General features: G+C 35.4%; 1 long non-coding RNA gene across 4 annotated transcripts in view; it reads left to right on the top strand.

The window, feature by feature from the left end:
- The window catches only part of LOC147833365 (uncharacterized), a 46,405-nt gene that overhangs the window by 5,533 nt on the left and 26,699 nt on the right, over positions 1-14,173 (top strand). For all 4 annotated transcript variants that reach the window (XR_015511530.1, XR_015511533.1, XR_015511531.1 and 1 more), the window contains exon 3: positions 14,047-14,097. This is a non-coding gene — a long non-coding RNA (uncharacterized LOC147833365). The remainder of the gene's footprint in view (positions 1-14,046; positions 14,098-14,173) is intronic.

Genomic DNA, 14,173 nt, shown 5'->3' with positions numbered 1-14,173 from the left:
ATAAATAAGTTGTCCCCCCAAAAAACTCAAGAATTGTGTTGTTTCAGCTCATTTTAAAGTAGCTTGAACAAACCGCAAATGTCACTTTTTGAGTGGACAGTAAAAAATGCTGGGTTCCACATAATTTCTTTATGTCGTCCCAACTCAAATCGATTAAGTTAACTTAATTGTTTTTATACATTTTAGTGGATTGAAATTAAAACAATTAAGTTGTGCCAAAATAACCAGCCTGATCTCAAGAGAAAACGTAAGTATTTTATGTTTTGCCAGTTTAGGGGCTAATTCGTACGAAACTGTGCGATTTTTAAAAAGGAGGCGTGGCACATAACCCCACCCCTAAACCTAACCGTCGTTGGGAGATGAGCAAATTGTACTAAATTGTACAAATTAGATCGTACGAATTCATACGAATTAGCCACTAAATCAAAAAGTTATGAATTGCCGTGAGATTGTGTTGAAATAACTTGAGAATTGTGTTGTTTCAACTCATTTTGAATAAGTAGTTTAAATAAGCAGCAAATGTCACTTTTTGAGTGTCTTAAACTGAATACCATTTTAGTGTTAACCATATTTCTTTACCATTATTTACAGAATATGTTTCATTTTTACTACGAAAAAGATTCAGAAACGGGTTGCATTGCACTTTTACTGTTTTGATGCTTGAAAAACACTTCCCATCTTTCATGTAATCTCCCGCAGCTCTTTTCCTGCCTGTGTGTAATTCGCAAGCACGACTCGTTTGAAAGAAACAATCTGATCTTATTGAGCGGGGCCTCCGAAATCTTTCATTCCTGTCTAGACGTTCCGGCTTTTCACAAAAGTCTCCAATGTCTCAGCCTGTCATCTTTACTCTCCCCACGCGGCTAAACGATATTTCACTTTTTTTGTACATCCCTGACACATACCGTCAGTCACCACCCTTTTCCCAGAATGCTCATGGAGGATGTTGCCCAGTGTCCGTCAGGGACCCCCGAAACACTGCATCACACAGAACCAAGGGGCAGGTGGGGGTGCATTGGTATGGCCATTAGCATGAGAAAGCCAGCCATCGTAGTGTGCTTGTTTGACCTTTCACCCCTACTCTTTGTGCTTCTCAGACAGAAAACTAGTGTGTATGTGCCGTATGAGTTCAAATATGTATGTTGACTAGTTTTTCTGAGATTTCTCTACAGCATTGGACTTAACATGAAACAGCGAGGTTGTGAAGTAGGTCTACGCATTTTACAATTCAATATGATATAAGTCACCCCCCCTCCATTTAAATTAATAAACACGTGCACACATGCACAAGGGGCAACACGCTCCCACACTCTTTCCCAGACAGTCTGGAGGACTCCATCTCATTTGCTTTTCTTCTGCTCTCCTCTCTGTCTGCGGCCCCTTTTCACGTCTGAGCTTTAATTAAGGGTTCCAGCCCCCTAAAAGTGTCAATGTGGAGTGCAGTCACTGTTTGGGCCCTCTGTTTTATGTGTGTTCCTGTCTGTCTTCTGCTTAATCCTGAGACCATATGTGATATATTAGAGACAGCATTAAAGAGCACTCTCAGACTGCTTAGACCATGGTGGCATCTTGCGACCACGGCAGCATGGCATCTAATGAATGGACGCATATCTGTCTGGATAGTGGATGGTATTTTGTGGGAACTTCAAATTTCATTCAAATGTGACTTTTGAATGGTGTCTGCCAACTTAATCTGAGTACATTGAATAATATGGCCATCATTTACTCGTGAATTATGGCATTCTAAATCTGTATGACTTTTGTTGTTCTTAAAATAAATAAATAATTTTAGTCTGTGCAGTAGGGGTAACAGTTTGGTTTCCAAAAGATTTTATTTTGTCTGCTGTAGTAGAAATTTAGTCTCAAACTCAAAATTATTTTTTTCCTGCTTGTTCAAACTAATTTAAATTAAGCAGAAACAACACAATTATAAAATTTTTGGGACAATTTTAATGTTTTATGTTCAATCTACTTAACTTTGTTAGGCTAACTTAATCAGTTTGTGTGCTGTGTGATTGCCTCTTGGATCAATATATAGTAAAAAAAAGTCCAGAGCTTTTTATGGTTATTGACAAATTTGATCACAATCCGATATAATATTGTTTATCGGCCCAGCCCCACTGTTAAAAGAAAAGAATATTGTTCTAGCAAATAAATTACAAGTACAATTTCTGTTAAAAATTAACCTTGATTAAAAAAATGGTCTTAATTAACATATGTAATTTTTTGCCAGGACATTATCTGCTTATTGACTGGTTTATTATTATTTTAGTCCACCATTTGAACTGTAACGCTGCTCTGGCATTTAGTTGGTGTCTATGAAGAATAAAGTCCCACCATCTTTGATTTGATTGGCCCAAATGACCTTGCTATTTTGCTTCAATTGACTTGTGCCTAATAAAAAGTAATTCATATAAAATTTTAGGGCTGCACGATATTGGACAAATTTTACATTGCAATATTTTTTGCATAGTAATTACTTTAAATTGATTAGGATGACTAGGTGAGTGTAATATATATATATGTTTATGTAATTTTATTTTAAAGTGAAATAAACCACATTTTATGGTCTTCTGGAGAGAGTAACATAATTCAGGTACAGAAATTGAATATAAAATAACTGCATAGTGTTTATTATATAAATAATTCAATTTTGGGGACAATTGAATTGTTTTATGTTCAATCCACTTAAATTTGTTAAGTTGTTAACTTAATTAGTTTGTGTTGAGGCAACATGAATGAATTTTGTGGAACCCTAAATTTTTACAGTGTATATTGTGATTCTTTTTTTACATTAAGGCATGGGTTACATGAAAAATTAGTTGTAAGATAAATTGTAAATAAATAAATATTAACAATAAATATTGTAAAAGCAATGCTAGTTTTACTTCAAATCTTCAAAATGTTATGTTTAAAATGTAAAAGAATTTTTTGAGTGTTCAAGCTTGTTTTTTTTTAAATAGCACATTTCTAAATGGGGTAACACGGTGGCGCAGTGGGTGCTGTCGCCTCACAGCAAGAAGGTCGCTGGTTCGAGCCTCGGCTGTGTCAGTCTGCGTTTCTGTTTGGAGTTTGCATATCCTTCCCATGTTTGCGTGGGTTTCCTCCAGGTGCTCCGGTTTCCCTCACAGTCCAAAGACATGCGGTGCAGGGGAATTGGGTAAGCTAAACTGTCTGTAGTGTATGTGTGTGAATGAGAATGTATGGGTGTTTCCCAGTGATTGGTTGCACCTGGAAGGGTATCCGCTGCATAAAACATATGCTGGATAAGTTGGCGGTTCATTCCGCTGTGTCAACCCCAGATTAATAAAGGGACTAAGCTGAAAAGAAAATGAACGAATGAATAAATTTCCAAATGGCAACAGGACAACACAATGTGCTTTTCAGACAAGATACAAAAAAGCAGTTCGGACATAATAAACGAAACAGCAATAGGCACATAATGTAAAATAGAGCATAAAAGATGTAAAATAGATACACAAAAGCAGTTTGGTTTCAATGCCTGAAATAAGAAAGTAATTAACAAATAATTCCACTAAGTTAAAAGATGCTACCACAGTTAACCATGCTAAACCGGATTAAAAACGAGACCATGGCTAATTCGTACAAATTTGTATGAGTTGAGTTGTAGGAAGATGTACGATTTTAAAAAGGAGATATGGCACCCAACCCTGCCCCTAAAACCAACCGTCATTGGGTGATGAGCAAATCATACTAAATTGAATGAATAAAATCGTATGAATTCATACAAAGCAACCACTAAATCAAAAAGTTTTGAATTGCTGTGAGATTGTGTAGGAGTATACATTAGCCCGTTCTACATCCTGCGTGTCACAAAAATTTGTTCTGCATTAATAGCTAATCAGCATTATTTGCTGCTACTGTGTCACTGTTTGTGAAATTTGCTATCAACATCTGAGTGAAAATTTTGGTATGTGTTCAGTGCATAGTTATTATATTTATTGGGGTCCTGCTAAGGTTAGGTAACTTATATCCGTATACAGTTTGTACAGAAATTTTACAGTAATTACATCTGCAAAAGATTTAGGAAAAAGCTGTTGCAAACAACTTATATGGGTTGAATTTAAAGAAACAAAATAAATTTAGTAATATTCTACTTAATTTGTTTGTTTACATTCAACCCATATAAATCATTTACAACCACTTAAAATTGTATGTATTTCCAAGGAATCATCTTTGAATCTTTTTTTTTCAGTGTACACACACACACACACACACACACACACACACACACACACTGAAAAGTCATGTATCTACACATTAAATGCATTAACAAATGATTATTTAAAATGGTAGTTTTTTGGTATAAAATAGAGTAAACTATTCTTTTAAATTTCTTTCCATTTTTTAAATATATAAATGTTTAATGTCAAGTGTCGCTTAAAGCCATGATTTGCTCTGTTATCTCCTATCTCCCATTGTGATTCCTTCTCAAACATCTGAAATGAAAGAGCATTTAATTTTGGTATTAGAAGTGCTATGCTGAATTTAAAGATTAATTTAGTTTTCAACCCTTTTTATTAATTCTGGTCGAGTATGATCAGTCACTGTTTAACCAGCAGATTTAGGTTTAATCAAGGTCCTAAAGGATTATGGTTGCCATATCTTCTAGTGGTCGATGTAAATTGTGGGCGTAAAACTGCTGTAGAGGTTGGTAGTCGTGTTGAGTGGATGACAATCCCAAAAGATGCTGTCTTGTTTGTAATATAGGCTTTGTAAAACACTTCACCATGTCTCAAACATTGGAGCGCAGAGAACAGTTTTTTAAGACATAAAACCTGTCAAATATTAGCTACACTGTAAAATAGGTTTGGGCGAAATGGCAAAAGTTCAATCTTAATAATTATTTTCTGTATTGAACTATAACGATATATATTTCAATATACGTTGTTAATGCTTCCAGCTTTTCAAAGAGCACCCCAACATGACTGAAACCACAAAAATTAGAGGGTTCATTAAATGGCATAACATATTTTTAGCCGATAATTTTTTGTTGGTCGAAAATTCGGTACATCTCTAATATCAGCAGCACACTTTTTGATTCTTATTGTTGCATATTTCTGCTGTGTGATTGGCTCTTGGATCAATTTTGAGGTCAAAGTTCCAGAGCTTATCATTGTTATTGATATAAAATTATTGTTTATCGGCCCAGCCCTCCTGTTAAAAGAAATGGATATTTTTTCTAGTCAAAAAATTACAAGTTGGTTTTCTGTTAAAAATGAAACTTGATTGACAAATGGTCTTAATTAACAGATAAAAAAATTTTGCCAGGACATTATCTGTTTATCAACTGGTTTGTTATTATTTTTTTAGTCCACCATTTGAACTGTAACGCTGCTCTGGCATTTAGTTGGTTTCTATGAAGAATAAAGTCCCACCATTTTTGATTTGATTGGCCCCAATGACCTTGCTATTTTGCTTCAATTGACTTGTGCCTAATAAAAAGTAATTCATATAAAATTTTAGGGCTGCACGATATTGGACAAATTTTACATTGCTATATTTTTTTTTCTCTTTGTGATAAATATTGTCATAATTTAAGTGACGTATAACTTTATTTGCATAATAATTAGATTGATTACGATGATTCTGTAGGGGAATGGAATATAAATATATTTTTATGTTTATTATTTTAAATGAAATAAATGGTGCTTTATGGTTTTATGGAAAGAGTAACAGTTCAGTAATTAAATGTAAAATAACACTGCATAGTCTTCATCATATAAATAATTTCATAAATTGTATCTTTATTCAATTTTTTTTATGCACTACTAAGAAGCTTTAAGCTTTCTTAAAATGGTCACACAGGCAGCTAAGTTGGTGCATTGGGTAGCACAATCGCCTCAAAGCAAGAAGGGCACTGTTTCGAGCCCTGGCTGGGTCAGTTGACATTTCTATGTGGAGTTTGCATGTTCTCCTCCGGGTTCTCCAGTTTCCCCCACAAGTTGAAAAACATGCGGTATAGGTGAATTAGGTAAGCTAACTTGTCCGTAGTGTATGTGTGAATGAGTGTGTATGAATGTTTTTCCAGTAATGGGTTGCAGCTGGAAGGGCATCCGCTGCATAAAACATATGCTGGATAAGTTGGCGGTTCATCCCGCTGTGGCGACCCCAGATTAATAAAGGAACTAAGCCAAAAAAAAAAAAATGAATGAACAATGCTCACGCAGTCACAGTCCTCAAAATACATCCACGGTAAACTTTTACTCTATTATGGTTCAATTCTGCAGTGTCTCCACAAATGTCATGTATTTTGGTTTGTGGTCATCTATAATCCTAACTCAATGGTGCATATCTTGCGATGTGACTATTGCGAACGCAGACATTGCGATTGTGAAGCCCTATAAAACTTAATTTTAGAGGGTTTAATGATGTAAATAAATGCAGATACATTTTGAACTATATTTACATTACTAAAATCTCTGAAATTGTATTTTATTTGATTTAGTGTATATTAATAAATAAACTAGGTTGTGCGGTGGTGCAGTGGGTATCACGATCGCCTCACAGCGAAAAGGTTGCTGGTTCGAGCCCCGGCTGTGTCAGTTGGCATTTCTGTGTGGAGTTTGCATGTTTCTCCCCGTGTTCGTGTGAGTTTTCTCAGGGTCTTCCAGTTTCCCCCACAGTCTTGAGACATGCATTAGAGCTGAATTGAGTAAGCTAAATTGTCTGCAGAGTATGTGTGTGATTGAGTGTGCATGGGTGTTTCCCAGTGTTGGGGTGCAGCTGGAAGGGCATTCGCTGAGTAAAACGTGCTGGATAAGTTGGCAGTTTAAATTAATCATTACTGTAAATAAAGATATTTGTAATTTTACAGAGAACTCCAGCTTTACGTAAATGCTTTTTAAATGAACATTGTTAATCTACTTATTAATTACAGAATCCTGGAAAAAAAAGCTTTCATATAATATTCTCATCTTATATTATACAGTAAAAGTCAGAATTATTAGCCCCACTTCGAAGTCTTTTTATTTTTTAAATTATTTCCCAAATGATTTTGAACAGCGCAAGGAAATTTTCAGAGCATGACTGATAATATTTTTTCTTCTGGAGAGAGTCTTATTTGTTTTATTTTGGCTATAGAATAAAAGCAGTTTTAAACATTTTAAAAACTATTTTAAGGTCAAAATTATTAAAGTTATTAAAACTATTATGTTTAGAAGTCTGTTGAAAATCTTCTCTCCGTTGAACAGAAATTGGGGGAAAATTAAACAGGGGGCTAATAATTCAGGGGGGCTAATAATTCTGATATCAACTGTATATATTTTTCATAATAGCAATAACGATACAAATGTTTGTCAGCTTATTAGATATCTAAAGGATTGTGTGACACAGAATACACGAATACATCCAATGAAATTAATTTTAGGAATAAAAAACATTATAAGAACCAGATTTTTAAGACTATTCCCACAACATCACTTATGTTAAAAACTCATTTAAAAACAATCTAGCATCTTCTCAACCCCAAACTGTGACACAGAATACAGGACTAACATCAAATGACAGTTATTTTTAGGAATAAATAACATTACAAATAATAGCCAGTTATTTTTTTAACTAAGAATATTTTTACAACATCACTGCTGTTAAATACTTTTTCAAAACCATTTCAACATCTTCGAAAACCTTGCAGTATAGTGAACATACACTTAAAACAAGCTCTTAATGTGTTCACACAGCACAAACCCCTCAGTCTTCATGTATTGGTGGCCCTGTCAATCAGCACCGCAGTACATTTACCTGCTGTCCCCTTCCCAAACACTCAAATCTTAACATCTGGATTCACAGTTTAGATACTTTCATCAACATCTATATACATATTATGACATTTGTCTTGCACTTAGAGACTGAACTTGCCAAATAAAGCACATTTCAGAACATATCCATGCAATATATGTTTTTAGTAGTCGTGCATGTGAGCATTGATGCGATTGTATATTCCCAGTGCTGCTGTTTGTTTGTTTGTGCCTTGGCATATATTTGTGTTGTGCATGTGTGTGTGTGCAGCGAGTGTTGTTCTCTGCTGCAGACCTCTTTCCTCTTTGAGTCAGTGCCATCAGTTGCTACGGCAACCAGGAGGCAGCATGAAAGCTGGCGCTAGAGAGAGAGAGAGAGAGCGAGAGAGAGAGGTGGAGCATTGGCACAAAGCCCACTCGCAGCAGCTGTGGAACAGCACTGGGACGCGGTGCACGTTCTCTGGGTGTGGGTGAGAGACTGGACCAGAGTCTGTGTGGTCCTGTCTGTCAGCACATAATAATGCATAAATCATCTACTTTTGGGGGGAAATCTTTTTATTAAATGCTTAGATTGTTGTGAGATTCTGGGATTAAGTACAGATATTTGTCGGGGAGTTTGTACAGGCATTCTTCTGACATTCTGAGTGATTGGGAGACCTTTGGACTCATTCATGTAGGATGTGATGGTTCTTTGCGTGTTTAGTAATGTTGTTTAGCTGGATTTACTAAAGATGCAGGTAGACAAAAAATGTGAAGGCATTTTAAGCAAAAGACCTGAAGAAAATATAGAATATAGTCAGAAGAGAACATAGACGGGTTTTAGGGAACAAAGTGTAAATGTCTGTATGCTGGAATTTGGTGCAGCTTCATTTGTTATTGATTGATCACATATAACATGACATTTGTAGTTGGTAATGTATGTTTTAGGTGATGTATTCTTAGTCTATTTCTGAATATGAACGTTTTGTATCGTACGATATATAAAAAGGAAGTAATACAGAAAAGATTTTAAGAAATAAAAGAAAATGTATTCCACTTCCTAATCTCGTCCTCTTCTGTTTTTAATAAATAAGGTGAAATATATTAAACCTACTATTGTATGAAGTGCAGAGTTTTTTTTAAAACGCTAATACGTAAATAAATAGATCATAAAATGTAAAAAGACAAATCGGTACATGAACGAACATGAATGGAATGAGAATCGAAACAATAGACAGTGCTCAGCATAATTGAGTACAGCCCATTTTAAAAATGAATGTTTTTATCAATTTCTCAGTGAATATAGTCAATGTATTTTGGTGCATTTAAACAAAACCGATTTATTTAACAGATATATTTATTCAAATAATATTTTAGTCACCAAACATTTAAAAATTGAAAGACAATACAAATAAATTCAAGTAAAATATTACAAAACCTACAAAATTTCAACTACATTTTTAAATTGTTTTGCTTCTCTTGATTTTTCTTGTTTTTTAAAATTAACATTTTATTTATATATATATATATATATATATATATATATATATATATATATATATATATATATATATATATGTATATATATATATATATATATATATATATATATATATATATATATAATTTTGAATTCCTGGCTGACATTTTCATTTATTCATTTTTCTTTGGCTTGGTCCTTTTATTCATCAAGGGTTGCCACAGCGGAATGAACCGCCAACTTATCCACCATCTGGTTTACACAGCAGATGCTCTTCCAGCTGCAAACCAGTACTGGGAAACCCTCTACCCAAACATACTTCAGCAAATTTAGTTTATTCAATTCACCTCAAAATTATTAGCCCCTTTAAGCTACATTTTTTTTTCGAAAGTCTACAGAACAAACCATCGCTATATAATAACTTGCCTAATTATCCTAACCTGCCTAGTTAACCTAATTAACCTAGTTAAGCCTTTAAATGTCACTTTAAGCTGTATAGAAGTGTCTTTAAAAATATCTAGTAAAATATTATTTTCTGTCATCATAGCAAAAATAAAATAAATCAGTTATTAGAAATGAGTTATTAAAACTATTATGTTTAGTAATGTGTTGAAAAAAAAATTCTCTCCGCTAAACAGAAATTGTGGTAAAAAATAAGCAGGGGGTAATAATTCTAACTTCAACTGTAGTCCATGTCTTTGGACTGTGGGGGAAACCGGAGCAAACAGAGGAAGCCCACAAGAACGCGCGGGGAACATGCAAACTCCACACAAAAATACCAACTGACCCAGCCAAGACTCAAACCAGCAACCTTCTTGCGGGGAACAAACAGTGCTAACCACTGAGCCACCGTGTTGCCCTTTAGCTGACATCTTTTGTCGTATAAAGTTTTTTAAATATATTTTTTCAGATATTTTTATTTTACCTCTTTTAAATTTTGTTTTATTTCAAGGAACAAAAATGTTTTTGGTTTTAGTTGGCCATCAATGTTGTTTAGTTTTAGCTATAAATACAACACTTAACTGGGCCAAAGCACCTTTGAGTAAAAGAAAAAAAAAGCATAATAAGAAAAATGTAAAATAAAAAATGTAAATTCACGATTGGGAGATAAAGTCACAATATGTCAGATTTTTTTTTATTATTTATTTATTGTAACATTGAAGCAGAATTGTGTGTCTCATATAAACAGCCTCTTAAAGCTACAAAATAACAGTTGGCCAAACATTAGCTCATTTCAGAGACTGCATTGAGGGAACACTGTGTGGGCTGGGAAAAGTGTGAATTTGTTTATGTGAATGTGTTTGTGTGTGTGTGTGTGTGTGTGTGTGTGTGTGTTAAACCTCATTTACATGGGCAGACAGTGAGAATGGCCTTGAACTTGACCTCAGGTCTATTCTCTTGTTCCTCTCCTCCTTCTCACCCTTAAACTCTCATTGTTGCGTTGTCTGCATTGACTCCTCTCTGCGCTCCCTCTTTCGTCATTCACATTAGTGCGGCGGGCCTGGGCGACCTCGTCCCTGCACACACGCCCATTGGGGCTGCTCGCTTTCCCATGAGCCAAAATCCAGGGTGCGAATTCCTTTCCCACATCCTCCATCTTGTATTTACTGGCTTTTGTTTTAGCCGAGTGACTTGAGCGGCCCAAGCAACATTTGCAAATCCAGCAGACGACGAGTCAGACGTAGATCGGGACTGGAGTGGAGCTGTCAAATACACAATGAAATGGTGATTCATGAGGATATAAGCACCTCTTGATAAATGATATCCTGGTAATCATGAACTCTGTTTTCCCAGCTTTCAGAACAATGACCAAATTGTTTGGGAACTATTGAAAAATACAATGTGTCTGATCTTGGGTGGTTTGTGTGCACTTCTTTTTCTTTTTTTAAGCTATACAATCTTTTGGTTATTTTTTTATATTAAATTGTGGATTATGAATCATCAGTATTTTTTTTCCTTTCAGGATTGATCATTTAGTTGTATATACTGTAGCATCAGTATCTGAATCTTTGGAGGTTTCCTGTACTATTTCAGATATTGTCACCAACAACAAAAACAGTGATACTGGGTGGTACTTGGGGTTGCAAAATTCCGCAAATTTTAAGCGCTGGAAACTTTAAATGGGAATATTAATCAATTAACAAAAATGTAATTTTTAATTTGTGTTAGTTTGCGTGCATGTCAGCATAAAAACAAACTGTTTATTAAGTTTGTATGTACAGTTTACATAAATTACTCTACATTTGTAAGTAATTTTAATAAATTACCATAAAATTTCCCTCTTGCAGTGCTTCCAAAATTCCAAAGACAAAATTCCCATGGAAATCATTCATTCATTCATTGTCCTGTCGGCTTAGTCCCTTTATTAATCCGGGGTCGCCACAGCAGAATGAACCGCCAACCCATCCAGCACGTTTTAACGCAACGAATGTCCTCCTAGCCGCAACCCATCTCTGTGAAACTTCCACACACACACATACACTACGGACAATTTAGCCTACCCAATTCACCTGTACCGCATGTTTTTGGACTGTGGGGGAAACCGGAGTACCCGGAGGAAACCCACGCGAAGACAGGGAGAACATGCAAACTCCACTCAGAAACGCCAACTGAGCCGAGGTTCGGACCAGCAACCTTCTTGCTGTGAGGCGTCCCATGGAAGTTTTTTTGTAAATTTACTGGAAATTTTCCACCCTTTTGCAACCCAAGTGATACTAACTACTCTAAAAATTGCTGGCACATTCCAACCAAAATTTTGGTAAAATGTGTACAAAACATACTTGTGGGTTAATAGGGATGCTCCGATCGATCGGCTGAAGATCGATATCGGCCAATAATCCCATTTCACCACCCAATTAGTATTCGCTGATCTGGTCAATCTCATGAACTGATCTTATGAACCGATCAGTGTTTGTTTACAAGTTTACAACCCAGGTTATACATCCACAGAGCTACAACACATGAGTCATTTTTCTCACCTTTTTTCCTGTCTGTATCTATTTTTTTTTTTTGTAAAGCTACTTCCGACCATTACATGCATGCAACATCCTTAATTTATTCTCTTAGGTAAGGCAAGATCTCATACATAGAGGGAAAATTTGCTTATGCAATGGCAAAGTTATATAAAGCTTGAAGCTTTAGAATCGGTACTTGTATCGGCTGATCACAATGACATGAAATAGGTACTCAGTATCGGCTGCAAAAATCCTAAACAGAGCAACCCTAGTTGATACTTTTAAATTAAGTTTTATAGCCAAGTTTTAACCACATTTTGGTGTTAATCCATGTTTTAGCCAAGTTTATGTTTGGATAACCCAGCATTTTGTTTTGATAACTCGGTAGTTTTTTCTGTGCTATCGATATTAAAATCTGAAGTACTCTCTGAAAATATTCTGGGTTGTTTAGACCCCTATTTGGGTGGAAAAAGTGCCCTTAGTTGAATTTAGTGCAAAACTGCAAACTGATCCCAAAAGTTTTGTTTTTGTTCATATTTTTACCAAATTTGGGTTGAAGCAATCCATGTTTTAAGAGTACAAATTTAATTATTAATATGTTTTTTGTTTGTCATTAAAGTAATGTCAGTGTTGATTTACTGATGATAATGGCAAGAATTGTTAACGTTTGATTGCTAAGCTGGAGATGTGAGGACAATCATCAGCATGACTGGGTGTCAAGGATTCATCACAACACCACTAGTCTAGTCATTTCTTTATTTGGTTAGTATTGAATGCAGCATATACCACTACAATGTCCTACTATGTTGACCCTGTACAAATGATTTGGCAGTTGGTTTGCAAAAATTGCTTTTTTTTAATTTGAGGCTTATCAGGTAATCTTTATCCAATCTTATACTGTTTGGTTTTGGTAAGTGATCTGTATATACAGGTAGCTGTTTTCATTGCTGACAGGAGTGAGTAGTGTAGTACATCTGCTTCAGGTGTTATTGTGTTGTGTGTTCAGAGATGCTCTTCTGCACAAATCAGTTTTAACAAGTGGTCATTGGAGTGACTGTTGTCTTTCTTTCAGCTCCAATGAGTCTGATAATTCTCCACTGACCTCTGGCATCAGCAAGTCAAGAACTGCTGCCTACTGGATTTTCCTTTTTCAGACCATTGTCTTTATGATGTTTTAGAATGATGTTTTAGAAGCTAATTTTGGGAGCACCAGCTCACACTGATTTGACAAGGCTAATTTATTATTGACAATCATTCTATTATCTGATCTGCATAAGACCAAACTCCTATAAATAGTCAATCATGTCCTACTTCCAATTTCTCTCGACTTGCAGCATCCTTTCCCCACAATAACTTCACTTCTTTAAACAGAGCAGGGAACGTAGACACTTTGCTTGGACCCTATCTCTCTCGCTATCCTGACAAGGGAAATAACATGTGTTAGGGTGTCTTTCCAAGCTTGGAACCCTCTGCCTGGACAGCATGCCAAATACACATATTATATTCAGTCAGATATATGTAGAAGATGGTTGTGTGTGGCCAGCAGTTTCTGGCACCAACAACTATGTCATGTTCAGAGCTCCTTAAATGACCTTTCTACCTATCCCGATGCTCAATTTTAACTTCAGATCATTAAACGCATGCTTAGATGTCTATTAGAAACCTTTTAAATGTAAAATAGTTTAGTGTACAGTATGACTGTTTTAGTCTGAGAGGGATGCATGGAGTTAGTAATCATCAAAGGACATTTATTGTTATCCATGATCCCTCACAGATACCCTCTTTAAGATACTATATTAAATTGACAGTGTTGTGTGAGATGTTTTGGTAGGTGGGTGTAAAACGATCTCTGTTTTCTTTATTTTGTTTGCAGCCCAAAGGGCACAGATACCACCGTTTGCGGTGTGCTGCTCTCTTCAATTCTGTAAGTAATGTTATTGAATATAATCATTCCTTTCACTGAAATGATGTAATATTTTGCTCAGAATACCAAAAATGTT

This window comes from Danio rerio, chromosome 16, assembly GCF_052040795.2.
Source record: "Danio rerio strain M-AB ecotype USA chromosome 16, GRCz13ab, whole genome shotgun sequence".
In the NCBI taxonomy this organism is placed as follows: Eukaryota; Metazoa; Chordata; class Actinopteri; order Cypriniformes; family Danionidae; genus Danio; species Danio rerio.
This window is presented reverse-complemented; position numbering and strand designations above follow the sequence as displayed.